The 5,000-nt window shown below is 35.8% G+C and overlaps 1 protein-coding gene across 1 annotated transcript in view; it reads right to left on the minus strand.

The window, feature by feature from the left end:
- The window catches only part of LOC125042427 (head-specific guanylate cyclase-like), an 87,453-nt gene that overhangs the window by 24,670 nt on the left and 57,783 nt on the right, over positions 1-5,000 (minus strand). The gene's annotated exons all lie outside the window — the stretch shown is intronic.

The raw sequence follows: 5,000 nt of genomic DNA on the forward strand, positions 1-5,000 counted from the left end.
CTAGGCAAATGATAAAGGCATATCAGAATTAACGTATTATTATCACACGGTGTTAATTCAAAAACGATAAATGCACAATTAACACTCAATTTCACTGTTAGTAAAAGAATAGTTAAAATCATCATTTTATGAAGGTATTAATGGATTAATCATCGTGTGGTAAATACATTGTCGGACATAGATATATTCATAATCCAATCCAGGAGAAGAAGGAGAAGGAGAAAAAGGAGCACAAGGAAAGGAAGAAACAGAGGAAGCAGATGATGGTAATGAAAAAGAAAGAAAAAAAAAACAATAACTACGACAAGAAAAACAAAAAAAGAGGGAAAAAGTGGAGTAAAAAAATAAAAGAACAGTTATGATTATCATGGTAACAGGAAGAAGAGGAATAACAGCAACAGGAAGAATATAAAGATGAAAAAGAAGATAGACAAAGAAAAGAGACAAAATAATTGAAAAAAAAGAGAAAAAGAAACAGAAACACGGTCGAAGAAACATTATGCTAATTATTATATTAATCACAACATCTTCATTTTTTGAATTTACAACAATATGCATTTGACGGTGTAATTCAAACCTTCTTTACTTTATGAAACATCGGATCTGATTATACAATGGAGTAATCTATATCCTATGTTATATTTAGTTGTTTTATTTGATTATACGCAGTACATATGGAATATCCATTATCAACAGTAACACTGAAGTACTTTTACATCGTAATTGTGCAAATGATAAGTATCTTATGCGAAGAAAATATAGATCAACGTTTGCTCAGAGGTTATAGGTCTTCCTAATTATGTTAGACCATATCACAGCAACAACAACAACACAAGAAAAAAAAAAAAAATAGTTTTTAATTACTTCTTCCCTCATACGCTTCACACATTCCATCTCTCACTGGTTTACATCAAGGGGGATTTAAAAAGGTAGAGAGTTAATTAATCGATCAAAACATAATAGCCTGGTGATTAGATGTGGAGGATGCGAACCCCTATGATCATAAAATAATAATAGGGTTGGGTGTGGGGAATATGGGGGGGGGGGGGGAGAGGAGAGAGGGGGAAGGGAGGGGTGCGTGGAAGGGGCTTAGGGAAAAATTAATGAGCGCTCTGCTACTGGGTATGGAAGGCTTTACTTTTGGTGACAGGGGAAAAGTGTTGGTTGGGAAGGGCGTGCCTGTGTGTACCTAATTTTACATATTTCTAAAGTGGATCTTATTATCATATGAATGAGTAGTGCATTGTGTGAGATGATGCTTCCCCATTGAGTCCGTATTGGTTGGAGATTGTGATACAATGCGAAGGAAAAAGGGAAAAAAAATGCTGGGAAAGAAAGAAGAAAGGAAGAGATAAAACGAGATTAGAGGCGAAGTAAGTACTAATTGCACGGTATATTTGAGATGCAAACTGCACCAAAATCAGCATCAGTTATTCCTTATCAAGTTATCTGTTTACTTATTTTCTATTATTGAGATAACTAACAAAGACGTAATATTAGGGTAGAGCATATCATATGAAGTACATACGGTATGTAGGCTCAGTTTGTATATAATCAGTTATAATGTTAAACTGTAGAACGTTATTTACCTTTAGCCTTGCAGGGTTTTTAAGTGAATATTTAATTTCACCTTGAATTCATGTATACATATATATATATATATATATATATATATATATATATATATATATATATATATATATTTCAGTGGGAGGAAGAGAGAAAATATCGGTTGAGTAGAAGACAGGTAGATGGATGGATAGATAAATAGATAGTAAGATAGACAGAGAGATAGAGATAAAGAAAAAAAAGGAGGGAGGAAGGGATAATACTGAGAATTAGATGAACACACACACACACACACACAAACACACACACACACAAACACACACACACACACACAAACACACACACACACACACACACACACACACACACACACACACACACACACACACACACACACACACACACACACACACACACACATACACACACACACACACAGATGAATAAATATATATATATATATATACATATATACATATATATATATATATATATATATATATATATATATATATATATATATATATAGAGAGAGAGAGAGAGAGAGAGAGAGAGAGAGAGAGAAAGAGAGACATACACACATACATACAGGCAGACAGAGTGAAAAGTAGAGGAAAGTGAGAACCTTAAATGAGAGAAATCAATAGCGAGCATCGACGGCGGGTGCGGGTACAAGCGAGCGCTGGCGGCTGGCGTCTTGTCCGACCGCCGAACTAATGGACTGTCGCTGACACCACGACATGGCCTGCCTCACTCTCGGCTGATTGTGGGTGGCGGCCCGTGTGAACGCTGCTGGAAGTGTTGACGCGGGCGGGTGTTTGAGTGGATGTATTTGGTCTCTGCGGACGTCAAGTGGGTGTGAGTGGATGTACGTGCGTCTGTGTGAACGCGTGTAGATGTACGCGCGTTCGTGTGTACATGGATGGGCGTACTTGGAAGAAAGCGTGGGCATTTCCGGGAACGACGTGTGAACGCGGGTTAACGTGGGCGGGAGAGCGAGCGGGTGTCAGGTGAACGAGGGTTAATTTACACACAACCGTTTGAACGTGTCGAGCTGGAATTTTATCTGGTATAACTATTGCATTCAGGTATAACAAAATAACCCCTGTTGTTAAATAAGTTAAAAAACGCTAAGGAGACTTTGCCATTAGTATCTCGATATTTAAAACAGAATTCACGAGATAGTATATGAAGAAACAGACATTCCCTGTCTTAGTTTCCTAACCGAATGTTAATGCCATCACTTAGCTGTACTGCTTACAGCTTACACTCGCGAAAAGATAAATGATTCAACAAAATTTATTAGCCAATAATAAAAAGGATAATAAAATGAAAAGAAAAGGAAAATAAATAAAATAAAATAAAACAGTTATACGATATAACGGCCCGTTGCCTATATTTGCCTTTCCATTTGTATATCGGTTACTGATTCCGTTTTGACGTGATAATTCTCAAGTCGGAAAAAAAAAGAAAAAATAAGAAAAAAGAAAAAGGGAAAACATGTATAAATAAATATATATATATATATATATATATATATATATATATATATATATATATGTTTACTTGATCTCCCTTGTTCACTCGTGAAGCATCTGTGTAATATATATAATCAAGCTATGTGTAATTTAGACGAAACTGGGCATCATCAAGAAAACATCTGATATTCTTCCGCCAAGACAAAAAATCGCGAGGAAACGTGATATGAATTTTCCCGCCAAAAGGTTCACTCTCTCCAAATCCACTGACATGTTTTGTCTACCATTTCCCTTTCTTTTCTATGATATTAACCCATCGATAACAATTTATTCTTAATTAGGGCTGATATTTTATAAGAATTACATGAAATATAATAATTTATGTTACATAACTGTTTCATGACTGAACAAGGAAGAACAAATGAACACATAAGAAACTTTCGTTTTCACTTTTCGGAAGGACAAACATTTAGGTTAAATGGTAATCATGTAAATTTTATGGAAAGGGGGAAAGGAAATAGAGCCAAAAGATAATTATATCAAATATTTACACGCTTCTGTATCTATTTCATTCATCAATTTATATCATCATTTTAGAACATTCATCCTAAGGAGTATAGGTAACGGCATTAACATTCGGTTTAAAGATTAGAAAATAGAATGTTAAAATATTATAACACGAGTGACAAAGTTTGCTCAGACCTTTTTTTAACATAATTTATTTAACAAGATTTATTGTGATATATCTGAAGGCATTACAGTTACCAAATTAAATGCCAGCTCGATCCTTTTAGAGTGGCCCCGAACTTATTCGGCCAGCTGAACGTAGATCTTTGTTAACGTCTACAGTTTGTGAACGTGGGTGGCTGTATGTGCGTCTGTGTGAACGCAAATTAAAATATGATTCTCTGCCAGTAGGAGGGAGGACTTTCATGCAAACCTCTGGGTGAATGCGGAACTGAATGAGGATATATGTGCGTACGGTTGTTCGAAATTTGTGTGGCCATGGGGATGTTTTAGTGAATGTCCGCGGAGACGTGGGGGAATATGCATTCAACCTAAACCTTATTAAGAAAGACTCCTTTTTGCCTTATGCTAAAACGCCTCTCTTCTGAGGTGACATGTTAAAACGCCGCCAGACCCTTTTCTCCGTCTCTTTCTCCCACTTGTTTCTCAGCGGGACAAATTGAGAACAATTTTATTAATTTCTCTTCCCATTAACTTCTCCTTTTCTTAATGAGATCCTCATGACGGTGAAAAGGCCGACTGCTATGCAACTGAGATTGTTTCCAAACTTGAACATGCGGGATTTTCAACCTTCTCGACATCGCCAGGGGATTAAACTTGGCGCTCGTTATAAACAGTCGCATACCGCGCTTTAAATTGCAAGGCTTTATGCACTAAGGGCCTGCCTGCAACGGAGAGCATCTGAGTATAGCTGTTGCTCATTAAAGAAAATGTGGAAACGGCTTCATTTCCTCGTACTTTGCCTTTCGATGTATTAGTATACAATTCTAGATACCATTGAATGTATGTCACTAACTACCAGTGTCGTTGTAAATGACACTTCATATTTTCAGTTCGCTTTTCGAATGAATGTATGTATTCATTCGCTGAAAGAACGTTATAATTACAAACAGCCACGAGGAATAGCATTTAATTAATTTTAGGTTTGCGCTTTATGGAAATCGCAAAAGCTTTTTTCCCATAAAGAGGTATGTGACATGCCAAAATATAAGTTTCATTTGTTTTTTGTTTTTGTTTTACCTCTTTGCAATAAAAAGAAAACATAAAAAAAATTGTCCGCAATAAAAACTCGAGAACAACGTCTCTCTTCCACTAAACAGCTTAATCTCGAAGTTTAGAAAAACTCATAAAATAGTTTTATGTTATCATAATTTCTCCAGAGAACTGAAGTCAGGAAATTTTGAAGAAAAAAAAAAAGAAGTTTAT

The sequence above is a fragment of the Penaeus chinensis genome, chromosome 32, assembly GCF_019202785.1.
Source record: "Penaeus chinensis breed Huanghai No. 1 chromosome 32, ASM1920278v2, whole genome shotgun sequence".
Classification (NCBI taxonomy): domain Eukaryota; kingdom Metazoa; phylum Arthropoda; class Malacostraca; order Decapoda; family Penaeidae; genus Penaeus; species Penaeus chinensis.